General features: G+C 42.3%; 1 protein-coding gene and 1 long non-coding RNA gene across 6 annotated transcripts in view; one reads left to right on the top strand and one right to left on the bottom strand.

Annotated features, from left to right (window-relative positions):
• LOC134355426 (AMP deaminase 2-like) overlaps positions 1 to 15,998 on the bottom strand; it is a 170,112-nt gene that overhangs the window by 138,698 nt on the left and 15,416 nt on the right. The window lies entirely within an intron of this gene.
• The window catches only part of LOC134355427 (uncharacterized), a 27,779-nt gene extending 11,781 nt beyond the window's left edge, over positions 1 to 15,998 (top strand). Inside the window, exons 2-3 of one of the 2 annotated variants that reach the window (XR_010020069.1) lie at positions 9,309 to 12,539; positions 12,645 to 15,998. This is a non-coding gene — a long non-coding RNA (uncharacterized LOC134355427). Of the gene's footprint in view, positions 1 to 9,308 lie in introns of both variants that reach the window. The other variant, XR_010020068.1, reaches the window with a different exon arrangement.

The raw sequence follows: 15,998 nt of genomic DNA, 5'->3' as shown, positions 1-15,998 counted from the left end.
GAATTTCTTGACTCAAAATACGTCATCGAGCTTTCAATTACTTGTTGATTTTACATCATTTGTTCAACCCCACCCACCATGCCCCGGTGAAAACTTCCACAAAGGATTGGTTTTTGAGCCCCTACAGAAGTCACATCTCCAAGAGGACCACAACCTTGTCATGGTTTGGAGACTTGCATGCATCAATGATCCAGGGAGCTGTGTTGGTTGTGGTCAGGGCTTTATGCTTTGGCTTTTGGTAGGGTCACTCATGCCAGACATGGCAAAGGCCAGACTAAGAGTAGTCCACTGGTCCTCCAATTTCGGGGGGTTCATCTCAGGGCTAACAACCCTGAATGGTCAAAATAAATTGTTACAGGAACAGCAATAGAGAATCCTTCTATATCTGTGTGTAACAGTATGGCCAAGGACAGACAGGGATGGACGACCATCATTGCTACCCTAAATTCCAGCAGCATAATGGCCAATAAGTACAGAAGTCACAGTTTAGAAAAAAATCCTAACTCTTTATGAAACATGATACTTATAAATACAATTCCACCTATACAAATATATCTGTTAAGTTTATCTAATGTGACTGCAAAACCACAGTAATGAGATTGGGTCTTAATCTGCCATTGTCTTATAACAAGTTATAAGTTATTGATTCCTTTATTTCCACATTGTTGACAGCAAGCAATGATTCAGAATTGTCCACTCTGTGTTAGTAATTTACAATATTAATTAAATAAAGTGGAATGCGCTCGTGGAATTTTCTTCAGGGTTCAGAGGTTCAGCTCAGGGCTAACAATCCTGACTGGTAAAACAAAATTGTTACCGAAACAGCAATGAATAATCCTTTTACATCTGGGTGCGAGAGTATTCCTGAGTCTCCACCTGGGACTTGCATGACTGACAGTAGTGAAACCAAGAAGAAGCTACTGACATGATGAAGGAAGCCCTGAACACCACCAGGGATGGGGGACCTTCACTGCTGCCCTAAAAGCCAGCGGCGAAATGGGCAGTCAGTACTTCTAGGATTGGCTTTTGGATAATGAGAATACCGTACTTTCTCAATTTACTCATCATGTCAATTGAAACAATAAAATTACTAGCGACACACACAAAATGCTCGAGGAACTTGGCAGGTCAGGCAGCATCTATGGGAATGAATAAACAGTCGACATCTCAGGTCAAGGCTCTTCTTCAGGACTGGAAAGGAAGTGGGGGGGAGATAGCAGAATAAAAAGGTGGGGGAGGGGAAGGATGATAGTTAGAAGGTGATAGGTGAAGCCAGGTGGGTGGGAAAGGTAAAGGACTGGAGAGGAAGGAATCTGATAGGAGAGGAGAGTGGACCATGGGAGAAAGGGAAGAAGGAGGGGTAGTGGGGGAGGTGATAGGCAGTTGAGAAGAAGTAAGAGGCCAGAGTGGGGAATAGAAAAAGAAGGAAGGAGGATGGGAAAAATTACTAGAAGGAGAAATCGATGTTCATGCCATCAGGTTGGAGGCTACCCAGATGGAATACAAGGTGTTGCTCCTCCACACTGAGAGTGGCCTTATCAGGCCCATTTAGCCTGTGCCAAACTATTAATCCACCTAGTCCATTGATCTGCAATGGGACCATATCCCTCCATACTCATCCCATCCATGGACGTATCCAAATTTCTCTTAAATATTGAAATTAAACTGGCATCCACCACTTACGCTGGCAGCTCATCCACACTGATTGAAGAAGTTCTACCTCATGTTCCACTCAGACATTTCACCTTTCACCTTTAACCCATGACCTCCAGTTCTAGTTTCACCCAACCTCAGTGGAAAAAGTCTGCTTGCATTTACCTTGTCTATATCCCTCATAATTTTGTAACAGAGATGAAGAGGAATTACTTTAGCCAGAGGGTGGTGAATTCATTCTTTGGAATTCATTCCCACAGACAGCTGTGGAGGCCAAGTCATTGGGTATATTTAAAGTAGAGGTTGATCGGTTCTTGATTAATAAGGGTACCAAAGGTTATGGGGAGAAGGGATAACAATAGGGTTAAGAGGGATAATAAATCAGTCATGATGGAATGGAGGAGCAGACTCGATGGGCCAAATGCCACAATTCTGCTCCTTTGTCTTATGGTCTTATCAGTAAGGACCGTACTTACATTCCAGCCACTTCCAATGCACAGAGTTTTGCTATTGAATCAATGTACAATTGCACCAAGGTTAAAAATGCTGCCCTAAACGTTGTGCAGTCCCAATGTATTTGTAAAGTGATGCCTATGGCACTTCACTATAATTCAGATCATTCACCACATCCACAGAATATAGACAAATTGATCAAATAGTTGCTTCAATCAGCCACATTAAAAACAAAAGGGTCTCAGGGTTATTTTGCTCTTTCACAGCCTCAGGACATTGAAATAAGCTAAATTTAAAACCCAGTGAGTACTTTCAATCTTGTGCTAAAGGAAACATGAATGCTGACTTGAATGCAAACAACAACATGATAGGCAGATAATACTTCTTATTATGTTATTAATTGTTTTAAACTTTGGAGAGAACTCCTTGCAGATCTGCAAATGGTGACATTGAAACTTGAGGGGGTGAATAAGGCATTACTTTAACATCAATTGAAACTTAGCACCTCCTCTCAGCCCGAAACGTCGACTGTACTTCTTCCTATAGATGCTGCCTGACCTGCTGCATTCCACCAGCATTTTGTGTGTGTTACCTCCAGTTTAGTACTGCTCTGGTTGATTGCCAGAAAATAGAACAAGCTCAAAAAGACGTAATAGCCTATTTTTTTGTTTGATTTGTTTCTTTGATATTCAGCACATTACTAAAGCTCTAGTCCAAAGAAAATCTTTGGAGGTTTTTAAATTCATTCATTAAATGTATGAGTGTGCTTTAAACAGTATCCATTCCATTTCAGTCACAGGTAATGGTCTCAGAAAAGCCACCCTTCATTTAGAAAATATGTAGTCAGACCCACAACCCACGAGTCTTCAAACTTGAAATTTCTTAGTCAATATCTGAAGGCTCGTGACTAGTGGTGTTCCATAAGGATCTGTTCTGGGACTTGAGCTGCTTGTTGTAATTGACTTAGACAAGGCAGTAGAAGGGTGGGTTAATAATTTTGCAGATGACATGAAGATTAGAGATGTTGTAGATAATGCAGAAGATTGTACATTACAATAGAACATTAACAGGATACAGAGCTGAGCTAAAAGATGGCAGATGGAAATCAATCCAGAAAAGTATGAAATGATACCTTTTGGAAAGTTGGATTTGAGGGCAGGGTACAAGGTTAATGGCAAGTTTTTTAGCACTGTGGAAGAACAAGGGGATCTAGGGGTCCACCTCCACAGATCCCTCACAGTTGCCACACTAGTTAAAAAGGATGACCTATAGATTCATTCCATCATATGGAAAACCATGGAGACAAAGAACAAACATTGATATAAGGAATGGTTCATCTTCAAGTCGTTTAATTACAACTTCTGTATTGTAACTGAACAAATTCAAAAGAACACGGGTTGCAAGGTGCATGATCCACTTATATTGAACAGTTACTGTTGTGGTTACATGTTTACAAACTCTAGCAGTTTTCACTTCCCTTCTGTAATTATGTAACTATATGTTAGAATTATATGCTCTTGTCAGTGTTAGTCTTTGGTTTGTCCTTTTTTTTTGTGACATCACTCTGGAGGAACATTGTATCCTTTCTTAATGCATGCATTTCTAAATGACATTAAACGAGACTGAGTGTCCTCATAATCTAAAAAAAATACCAGTTAATGTCATGGTAAAAAAATCCCACACAAACGGTTATGTCTTATCATATGTCAGCAACATGGTCTTTATTCATATATGATCCTCAACTGTAAGAAAGAGATAGTGAGAACAAAATACTCAAAGGCAATCGTGTTTAGAGTCACTGATGTGCATTATGATCACCTGAACAAATATCAGAAATAGGAAACATAACTGGAGACACAAGAGACTGCAGATGCTGGAGGCTTAAACCCGAGATGTCAACAATTCCTTCACCCCTTCCACCACCCTGCCCCTGGATGCTGCTCAACCCACTGAATTCCTCCAGCAGATTGCTTGTTGCTTAAGAAACTCATTTGGTTGCCCCATGCCATCCCAACAGCAGGCATTTAGATGCAACAAGTTAGAAGTCAAGTAATTGGATACAGAAAGCTGTCAGAAAGGTGTATGTTTCATTGTAAGATGGTTGGAGTACAGGAGCAGGGATAGCTTGCTGCAGCTGTACAGACTCTGGCAGATTCCATCTGGAGTTCTGTATATAGTTTCAGCCTTTGAGGAAGGAGACAATGCAGTAAAGCTTAACTGGACTAATTTCTGGGATAGGAAGGCTGACACAGCAGTCATGCCGATATTTACTGGAATTCAGAAGAATGAGAAAAGATCTCACAGTAAATTATAAAATTCTAACAGGTCCAGACAGATTAAAATAGGATTTTAAAGATTCAAAATACATTTAATACCAGAACATGAATGCAGTATACAACCCTGAAATTCGACCTCCAAACAGACAGACAGCCATGAAACAAAAACATCATGGAACCCGTTCAAAGAAAACATCAAACACCCAACACGCAAAAAAAAAGCAATGCCAACAGCAGAAAAAAACAAGCGAAAAAACATAGAATATTAAACATCAAACCACATTGAAACAATCTAGGAATGTTCAGTTCAATTTAGCGCTGTCATTCATTGCCCACAGAGCCAGTCCATCCTGATCAAAATTGCACAAAATGGCAATAAAAAAAGGAGTAATCAAAAACACATATAACATGAATTGCAGAGTCCAATCCACAAACTGCATCAATTAAACCTTCCCCAAGACCCTTACTAAGACCTTGGGCAATATCACATGGGATCAAGGCTGAGTTGGCCAATTGGCTACACCATTTGCTCAGTGGTAGGAGGTAGACAGTGGTGGTTGTTTAGAGATTGATGATCTGTGACCAGTGGTGTGCCGCAAGGATTGGCACTAGTTCTCTGTCGTATATGTTAATGATTGGGATGAGAATGTAGTTGTATGGCTACTAAGTATGCAGATGACACCAAAATAGGTCATATAGTGGACAGTGAAGAAGGTTCTCTGATACAGCAGGATACAGATTAACTGGAAAAGTAGGCAAGACAATGGCTGATGCAGGTTAACTCAGACAACTACAACAGGATGCATTTTGGGAAATTAAGCTAGTACAGGAGATCTACAATGAATTGCAGGGTGCTTGAGAATGTTGTTCAGTAGAAACATCTTGGAACATGCATACTGTAGATCCCTAAAAGCAGCAACATAGGTAGACAGATGATAAGTCATATGGCAAGTGTGCAGTTCTGATTGCCATTTTATACAGGAAAGATGTAACTAAGCTAGAAAGGATGCAGGAAAGATTCACTGGTATGCTGCCTGGATTGGAGGACATGAGTTTTATGTGGCAATTAGATAGACTGTGTCTATTTCTCCTGGAGTAAAGAAGGCTCAGAGGAGACATTGTGGAGGAGTGTAAAATTATGAAAAGCATAATATTGTATAAACATCTCAAAGTCCAGCTCTACATACCCGTCATAAGAGGTGAAAATGTAAGGCTGGCCAACTGGACTCTGGTGAAGCTGTACAGGCCAATCCCCTGTACAGTGGATAAAATGGACTGCAGAAACATTCACAAACTCCAACTATACCATTGACTTTGGACAATGGAGACACAGGAGATCAATGACCAAAATGCTACTGAGAGCTAAGGGTCCAATAAGAAGAAGAAGAAAATCAAATAGAGAGCCAGAATGACAGTCATGGCCGTGGTGACTAAACCAAGAGAGCATAAATCTGAAGTAAGTGGGATGAGGTTTAAAGGGATCTGAAAAGTATTTTCCCCCAAACAAAGAGCAGCTGGTATCTGTACTAGAACATTGAACATAGAACAGTATAGCACAGTAAAGGCCATTTGGCACACTATGTTGTGCCAACCTTTTAACCTACTTGATGCGCTGCGAGAAGAGGAAGCAAGAACAACAATAGTTTACAAGGTGTCTAGACACAGATTATTAAAGATAGGCATGATGGTCAGCTTCGATTCTGTGAGCCAAAAGGCCTGCTGTACAACTCTGACTCCATATATCAGTGGTGGATATTCAAAGCAAAAACAGGTTAATGCTAGCAGTAGTGGTCTCAATTATCAATCATTGTGGTCCAATGCATTCAAAATATTAACTCAAACACGAGGAAATCTGCAGATGCTGGAAATTCAAGCCACAAACATCAAAGTTGCTGGTGAACGCAGCAGGCCAGGCAGCATCTCTAGGAAGAGGTACAGTCGATGTTTTGGGCCGAGACCCTTCATCAGGACTAACTGAAAGAAGAACTAGTAAGAGATTTGAAAGTGGGAGGGGGAGGGGGAGATCCAAAATGATAGGAGAAGACAGGAGGGGGAGGGATGGAGCCAAGAGCTGGACAGGTGATTGGCAAAAGGGATATGAGAAGATCATGGGACAGGAGGGCTAAGGAGAAAAGAAAAGGGGGAGGGAGGAAAAACCCAGAGAATGGGCAAGGGGTATAGTGAGAGGGACAGAGGGAGAAAAAGGAGAGAGAGAAAAAGAATGTGTGTATATAAATAAATAACGGATGGGGTATGAGAGGGAGGTGGGGCATTAGCGGAAGTTTGAGAAGTCGATGTTCATGCCATCAGGTTGGAGGCTACCCAGACGGAATATAAGGTGTTGTTCCTCCAACCTGAATGTGGCTTCATCTTTACAGTAGAGGAGGCTGTGGATAGACATATCAGAACGGGAATGGGACGTGGAATTAAAATGTGTGGCCACTGGGAGATCCTGCTTTCTCTGGCAGACAGAGTGTAGGTGTTCAGCGAAACGATCTCCCAGTCTGTGTCGGGCCTTGCCAATATATAGAAGGCCACATTGGAAACACCGGACTCAGTACATCACCCCAGCCGACTCACAGGTGAAGTGTTGCCTCACCTGGAAGGACTGTCTGGGGCCCTGAATGGTGGTAAGGGAGGAAGTGTAAGGGCATGTGTAGCACTTGTTCCGCTTACAAGGATAAGTGCAAGGAGGGAGATCGGTGGGGAGGGATGGCGGGTACGAATGGACAAGGGAGTTGCATAGGGAGCGATCCCTGCGGAAAGCAGATGGGGGGGGAGGGAAAGATATACTCAGTGGTGGGATCCCGTTGGAGGTGGCGGAAGTTACGGAGAATAATATGTTGGACCTGGAGGCTGGTGGGGTGGTAGGTGAGGACAAGGGGAACCCTATTCCTAGTGGGGTGGCGGGAGGATGGAGTGAGAGCAGATGTGTGTGAAATGGGGGAGATGCGTTTGAGAGCGGAGTTGATGGTGGAGGAAGGGAAGCCCCTTTCTTTAAAAAAGGAGGACATCTCCCTCGTCCTGGAATGAAAAGCCTCATCCTGAGAGCAGATGCGGCGGAGACGGAGGAATTGCGAGAAAGGGATGGCATTTTTGCAAGAGACAGGGTGAGAAGAGGTATAGTCCAGAGAGCTGTGAGAGTCAGTAGGTTTACAGTAGACATCAGTAGATAAGCTGTCTCCAGAGATAGAGACAGAAAGATCTAGCGAAGGGAGGGAGGTGTCGGAAATGGACCAGGTAAACTTGAGGGCAGGGTGAAAGTTGAAGGCAAAGTTAATAAAGTCAACGAGCTCAGCATGCATGCAGGAAGCAGCGCCAATGCAGTCGTCGATGTAGCGAAGGAAAAGTATGGGACAGATACCAGAATAGGTTTGGAACATAGATTGTTCCACAAAGCCAACAAAAAGGCAGGCATAGCTAGGCCCATAGCAACAACTTTAGTTTGGAGGAAGTGAGAGGAGCCAAAGGAGAAATTATTAAGAGTAAGGACTAATTTCGCTAGACGCAGCAGAGTGGTGGAAGAGGGGAACTGGATAGGTCTGGAATCCAAAAAGAAGTGGAGAGCTTTGAGACCTTCTTGATGGGGGATGGAAGTATATAGGGATTGGATATCCATGGTGAAAATAAAGTGGTGGGGGCCAGGGAACTTAAAATCATCGAAAAGTTTAAGAGCGTGAGAAGTGTCACGAACATAGGTGGGAAGGGATTAACTTGATTAACAAAATATTAACTTGCTCCTTTAATAGATTTGTGTGATTTTCCACAAATTTTCTGGAAAGTCGCAAGTGAAAAATGTTGTTAATACTGTAAACAGCACATGTTCATATATTACTTTCCTCTGACACTTTAGAGTTCAGGAAGAAAAAAATCTAGCTTGCCGTAGTGGTATAATTATACGAATCAGGGAATTTTGGCATCATAGAAGCTCTCTCTAATTACAGTGTACTATGCTTAAGGTTTCCAAATTTGCTGATTTAATGGGAGGTTTTCACTAAAACACCCATCACTTGCAGGATGTGGGTAGAGAGCAAAATGGCAAGATTTTAACACCCTCCCACAGAGTCTGAGGTGGCTAGGTGCGTGGGTTGGTGAATGATACATAATTAGAGTCCTAGAGTTATAGAACATCAAAACCAGACCATTTGGCCCAATTCATCCTGTTTCCCACATAAGCTAGTCCCATTTGCCTACATTTGGCCCATATCCTTCTGAACCTTTCCTATCCACAAACCTATCTTTTAAATATTGTAATGGTACCTATCTCTACCATTTCCTCTGTCAACTCATTCCATATACCCATCACCCTCTGAGATACACATGCCTCTTAGGTTTCAAATCCTTCCCCTCTCACTGTAAACCTCTCAGGGAAGAAGTCTGAGACCATCCATATTAACTGTGCCCATCATGATCTTATACACCTCTCTATTACATGGGTTCCCAACCTAGGGTCCATGAACCCCTCGGGTAATGGTAGAAATCTATAGGAATAAAGAAGGTCCATAAGGTCACCCATCCACCAATTTCACTCCAGAGAAAGCAATCCTTGTAATTCAAGCCCTTCAACCCAGCAACATCATTGTGATACTTTTCTGAACTTTATGTACCTTAATCGTACCCTTCATATAGTATGGTGACCAGAACTGTGCACAATATTCCCACTGAAGTTTCTCCAACTTTTTGGTAGGAACCAAAAAAGTTTGGCCAACATTAAGTTTCAGTTTGGATACACTGTTGCAGCGGCCTTTTCAGTAGGAAGTTACCACCCAAACCAGAATCAGGTTTATAATCCCGAAATATGTTATGAAATGTGTTGCTTTGCAGCAGCAGTACAGTGCAATACATAAAACTATAAATTACAATAAATATATGTTTATCGTACTGTGCAAAAGTCCTAAGCACCCTAGATATTTTATATGATTTCAGATGGTATGGCCTCCACAGAACCCTGATCTCAACATCATCGAGACTGTCTGGGATTATCTGGAGAGACAGAAGCAAACGAGACAACCAAAATCTGAAGATGAACCATGGCAAGTTCTCCAAGATGCTTGGAACAACCTACCAGCCAACTTTCTTAAAAAAGTGCATGATATTGTACCCAAGAGAATTGATTCAGTTTTAAAGACAAAGGATGGTCACGACAAATATTGATTTGATTTAGTTTTTTTTTAACTGTTTACTGCTCTTTATAGTAAATTATTTTGATATTTAGAAACTATTCATTATTTTTGAAAGCATCTTCACTTTACAGAATGTTTTTACATGTGCTTGAGACTTTTGCACAATAATATATAAAAGCAAATTAAGTAAGTAGTACAAAAAGAGACCAAAATAATGAGATAGTGTCCATGGTTGGTTCATTATCTGTTCAGAAATCTGATGATGGAGGGGAAGAAGCTGTTCCTAAAATATTAAGTGTGTGTCTTCAGGCTCCTGTACTTCCTTCCTGATGTTAGCAATGTGAAGAGAGCATTACCTGGGTGATGGGGGTCCTTAATGATGGACACCGCCTTTTTGAGGCATCACCTTTTAAAGATATCCTTGATGCTGGGGAGACTGGCGCCAAGGATGGAAATGGCTAAGATTGCAACTCTTTGCAGTTTTTTTCCAATCCTATGCAGTGGCCACTCAAAACCAAACAGATATGCAGAATGTTCTCCACGGTCCATATAGAAGCTAACTCTACTTGGATTCCTTGATGTCATCAAGAGGAAGCAAGACCAAAATCAATATTAGATACTGAATATCGAGAGTTTTTTTTATGATTGTATGGAGGAGTTTTTGGGAATAGTGTGAGAGGTTGGTGGTCAGTTAGGGATTAGGGATAGGGATGGGAGAGTAGAATGTAGAGTTGGGGAAAGGATCCAGGGGGAACGTTCAGGACATAACGCTCCCAGTTTGGAGGCCAGTGATCCCCAGGGGTGGAGCATGTCAAGATCTGTAGCTTCTGAGAACAAGGGCTGATGATTACCGAGGTCAACAAGTCCCAGGTTTGGAGGTCTGAGGTGGTCAGTTTGCTGGTCCTGCCCATGATTGACAAGTCCTGGGGTTGAAACCCAGAGTTTGGCGAAGTCAGAAGTTCAAGGCCCAGAAGTCTAGAATGTCTGGAGATCGGGCCCGGAGATCAAAGTCCTGTGACAGGCGATTCATGGGGTCAATATCCAGAGGTTGCCAAAGTCCAGATATCGGCAAGTCTGGCAGTCGAAGCCTGAGGGTAGAAGTTCCTGGGTAGGCACGTCTGGAGGTTGGAACCCTGATGTCCGCAAGTCCAGGCCAGGGATTGGATAATACCAGAAGGCATCCTTTTAAGGTGACTGGAGGAATGTTTAGTGGAGATGTTTGAGGCATGTTTGTTTGGTTGGTTGTTTTTTTTTAAACATAGTTAGTGCTGGGTGGCTGGATTGCGATGCCAGGGCTACTGGTAGAGGCTGATACATTAGGGACATTTAAGAGTCCTTTGGTTAGTTATGTGGATGAAAAAGAAGAGGGTTCTGGGCTGTGTAGAAGGGAAGTGTTACGAGTGATCTTCAAGTAGACTAAAAGATCAATGCAACATTGTGGGCAGAAGGTCCCATACTGTGCTGCATTGTTCTATGTTCTAATTACAGAACCAAAGGCAGAAAGAGTCTGAGATGGTAGCAGCAGTGAAGTGACTCAGAATAGACATTCTTCTGAAGAGTACTATTGCAGCAATATTCTGAAGGTACAATTGAAAAATAAAACGCCAAGAAATCGATTAGCAAACATGCTTCGATGAAGCTAAGGGAATGATGGTGCAAGGTAGACATGTAACACTGGGGAAGTCAGGAAAGAGGCAGAGGAAGCAAATGGGAATCTGCATCCTGTCCTAAAATTAAACACGAACTGTGTGAACTCTCTGCACTCAGAATACATAATCACATAATCTGTGCTCAGCACCTGCAGACAACCACATTGTGGAGATTGCAACTCTGTTAGTAGGAGTAGTATGTCAATCAAACAAAACACGTAAGCTCCAAAATATCACACAAACCAGGGGAAAACATGTAGCACATTAAGCTTTAGGCAATCTATTTAGAGGCATAGAGTCACTGAAGACTACAGAAAAGAAACAGACTCTTTGGCCTATCTCATCTATGCCAAACTATTAATCTGCCTAGTCCCATCAACCTGCACTTGGACCAAAGTCCTCTATGTTCCCCCCCCCACCGCCCCAGGCATATACCTACCCACATTTCCTGAAATGACTGCTCAATCAGAGCTCCATGAGCCAGTACTCATCAAAGGATCAGAGCTGGAGAGAGTCAGCAACTTTAAATTCTTCCGTGTTATTATTTCAGAGGGTCTGTCCCGGGCCCAGCACCAAACTGCAATTATGAAGAAATTACGGCAGCGCCTCTGCTTACTCGGGAGTCTGCAAAGATTTGGCATGACATCTAAAACTTTAACAAACTTCTATAGATGTGCAGTGAAGTGTATATTGACTGTCTGCATCACCGCCTGATATGGAGACACCAATACCCTTGAACAGAAAATCCTACAAAAAGGAGTGGATGCAGCCCAGTCCATCAGGGGTAAAGCCTTCCCCACCATAGAGCACATGAAGCGCTGTCACAGGGAAGCAGCATCCATCATCAGAGATCCCCGCCACCCAGGACATGCTCTCTTCTCGTTGCTGCCATCAGGAAGAGGTACAGGAGCCTCAAGACTCATTCCACCAGGTTCAGGGGACAGTTTCTACCCCTCAACCATCAGGCTCTTGATCCAAAGGGAACAACTTCACTCACCTTTGAAATGTTCCCTCAAACAATGGACTCTCTTTCAAGGGCTCTTCATCTCATGTTCTTAATATTTATTGCTTATTTATTATTATTGTTAATTCTTTCTCTTTGTATTTGCACAGTTTGTTGTCTTTCACACACTGGTTGAACTCCCAAATTGGTGTGGTCTTTCATTGATTCTGTTATGGTTATTACTCCATGGATTTATTGAGTATGCCCACAAGAAAATGAATCTCAGGACTTTTTATAATAAATTTATATCACTTTGCTCATTCTTTGGAACAGCACTCACCGTCTTTAAGAGAAAAAAAAAATCATCAATTGGTTCAATGAGTTACCAGAAGCCTGGACTATGTTAAAATGTCACGAGAGCTGCTGGGCAATCTGAATTCAGGTAACTAATCAAGCATGAAGTTTTATCAAATCTAGTGCCAATTGTGGTGATCTTGAATCTACTTGTCTGTTATAAAAACCTACCTTGTTCACTACTTTTCTTCAGGGAAGGAATCCTCCCATCCTTTTTTGGACTGTGTCCCCTAAGTGATTAGATTCCCAGAACAAAGCGGTCGATTATTAACCATAATGACTAAGCAGGTCTGTGGTATTAAACCAAAATGTCTGATCAAAATAAAAATAAAATGATACGAACAACTTAGCATCAACTCATGTGAAGAAGGTACAACTGCATCAGGACACGCAGCACCAGGTTCAACAACAGTTGCTACCCCTCAAACACCAGGCTCTTGAACAAAAGAGGATAACTACGCTCATCTACTGAGATGTTCCCACAACCAGTGATCTCACATTAAGAATTCTTTACCTTGTTCTTTCATGCTCTTGTTATTTATTACTACTTATTTATATTTGCATTTGTTGACATCTATGCTCTACCTGATCTTTCATTGATCCTGTAATAGTTACTATTCTATAGATTTGCTGAGTATGCCCACAGGAAAAAGAATCTCAGGGTTGTATGTGACGACATATGTGTACTCTGATAATAAAATTTACTTTGAACTTTTGAACTTTGAATTCAAATGTCACTCAATCCAATCAATTTGCAAATTCCTTCTCATGGATATCCATTAATGAGCTCCAAGATGAAAAAGCTGTCTAACAGGACAGTGTTAACGGGTAATCCAGCAACAATTTTATTCATAGAATTATATCCTTCAGTCAACATCTAGAATCACCTATCACAATCCTTGAGTGCATTCTATCGTTCGTTGGATAAGTCCCAACAGCAGTGGAAAACAATTGGAAAGGAATGGAACTCTTCAAATTGATCATGGACTCCATGAAGTCTTGTATTGTCAAACACAGCCAAGGAACTCTCCCAAATGCCACGTACTGTTCTTGTCTGACTGAATCAGTGCTCCCCCTGCATTGAAGACTACTTGGTCCAGAAATGTACTCTGGGTGAAGTTCAATGCCTATCATCAAGAATGGGCTGAGTAAACAGTAAGACTGAGTCCATGACAGGTGGAAACGAAAGAACATCATTAACCTACTTGACTTATGGACCTTGTTCTCATCCACCTATCTGTCATACATACCTCAGTCCACGAAAGAACTCATACAAGTGACCTACCCACATGCTAATGTAACAGTTATTCCATTTATTTTCACCAAGCATTACCTCCATTGTGTAAGATGGTGCTACCATTACACAATGGGATTCATCTCAAACAGACCACAAATAAAGGTAAAAATGGACTCTGCCAGACTGTAACTTATCCCTCGCTCTACCACTGCCATCAAGCCAAGGGAGCAGCCCCGCTCAATGAAGAGTCTAGAAGTTGATGGTAGATGTGATAACAGACCTATCCAAAAAGAGTGAGGTGGCAGCACAATTACTATGACTAAGTCCCCTGCCACCCACCTCCTGGAGGTCAGTATTTCGCTAGAAACTCAATATGATCCAACCATACATATATGTATGTATGTATGTACAGAGAGAGAGAGCTAGGGCACCTAAGACTTTTGCGCAGTACTGTAGTAATTTTGCATATTGTACTGTTCTGCTTCCACAACAAAAGAAAACAAATTTCATGACGTATGTGAGTGATGATAAACCTGATTCTGACACAGGTGCCTATTGTGGACTGAGAGTGGGAAAAGGGCAGGAAGAAGGGAATTTTGGTTGGGAAAAGGGGAAGGGAGAAGGGAGGGAGCAAGAAGCACCAGAGAGATATTCTGTAATGATCAATTTAGCAATTGTTTGGAATCAAATGACCTTGCCTGTTGTCTCAGGGCTGGGTGTGTCTGCACCCATGCCACTCCCCACCCTAGCACTCCTTCTCTGCCACCTGTCCCAAACCCTTTCCCTGGTGCTCCACCTTGCCATTCCCAACATCGTCTGCTCCCACCAGATTTGCAAACTCACTCTCCGCTCCAAGTTGACAAATACAGTACTGTCTTTAGTACCCCAGCTATATAAGACTTTTGCACAGAACTGTATATTATGGTTACAGAGGGTTAATTTTCCTTGTGACATTTTGGCGCCCCAAAACCTTTCAACCAGCTGCAAAGCAAAGTCAGGTCGTGTACTCTCCCCTTGCCTGGATGAGTGTGATGTGACTCCATCAACAAGACCATCCAGGACACAGAAGCCCACTGATTGTCACACCATATATTTGTTCCTTTCATGACTTGTGCATGGTCACCAGCAAACACAGCACATTTCTTTTACAGAACATTAAAAAAAATAGCAGCAGGAGTAAGCCCTTTGGCCCCTCAAGCCTGCTAATCTACAACAGGCCTCAACTCCTACTCTGTACCAGATCCCTGCAGCCCTCAATCCCCCATTCTTTCAAAAAATACATCTTCCTCCACTTTACATTACAAAGCCCTCACTGCTTACACATACACACATAAGCAATTTGCACTTCTGTCTTATTTTGGCACACTGGTTGTTTATCAGTCTTTGTTTATGTATAGTTTTCACAAATTTTATTGTATTTACTTTAACTTTAAATTATTTTAATGAGCCAGACTCCAAACCCCTTGAGAAGTCCAGAGGTTCAGCACTTTTGAAAAGTGTCACAGAATCTTTAGATTTCCTTCATCTCCACCACATCTGGTACAAGGATGAGGCTCTCCTTTCGAGGACATCAGAGATGTCCTCCTTCTTCACAGAATGAGGTTTCCCTTCTTCCACCATTGACACTGCCCTCACTCACATCTCCTCCATCCCCCAAACATCCACACTCACCCCATCTTCCTGCCATTTTAACAATGATAGAGTTCCCCTTACCCTTGCCTACAACCTATGAGCCTCCACATCCAACACATCATCTTCTGCAACTTCTACCATCTCCAAAGGGATCTTACCACCAAACATATCTTTACCACTCTCCCTCTCTCTGCTTTCCACAGGGATTGCTCCCTCCATGATTCACATGTCCATCCGTCCCTCACACTAATCTCCCTCCTGGCATTTATCTCTGCAAGCGGCCATTCACTTCGTCCCTCATTTCCATTCAAGGCCCATTAGTCCTTGTAGGTGAAGCAACATGACACCTGCAAGTTTACTGGGGTTGTCTATTGTGTCTACTGCTCCCGATGTGGCCTCCCCTACATTTGCGAGACCCGTTGTAAGTGGGAGGACCGCTTTGCCAAGCACCTCCACTCCACCTGCCGAAAGTGAAACTTCCAGATGGCCAAACATTTTAATTCCAATTCCCATTCCAACACGTCGGTCTGTTGCCTCCTCTTGTGCCAGACGAGGCCACTCACCAAGGTGGAAGAGCAACACATTATTTTCCATCTGGGTAGCCTCCAACCTGATGGCATGAATATCAATTTCTCCTTCTAGTAAAAAAACATTTTCTTCTGCCTCCTCTCTTCTTCT

This window comes from Mobula hypostoma, chromosome 13, assembly GCF_963921235.1.
Source record: "Mobula hypostoma chromosome 13, sMobHyp1.1, whole genome shotgun sequence".
Classification (NCBI taxonomy): domain Eukaryota; kingdom Metazoa; phylum Chordata; class Chondrichthyes; order Myliobatiformes; family Myliobatidae; genus Mobula; species Mobula hypostoma.
This window is presented reverse-complemented; position numbering and strand designations above follow the sequence as displayed.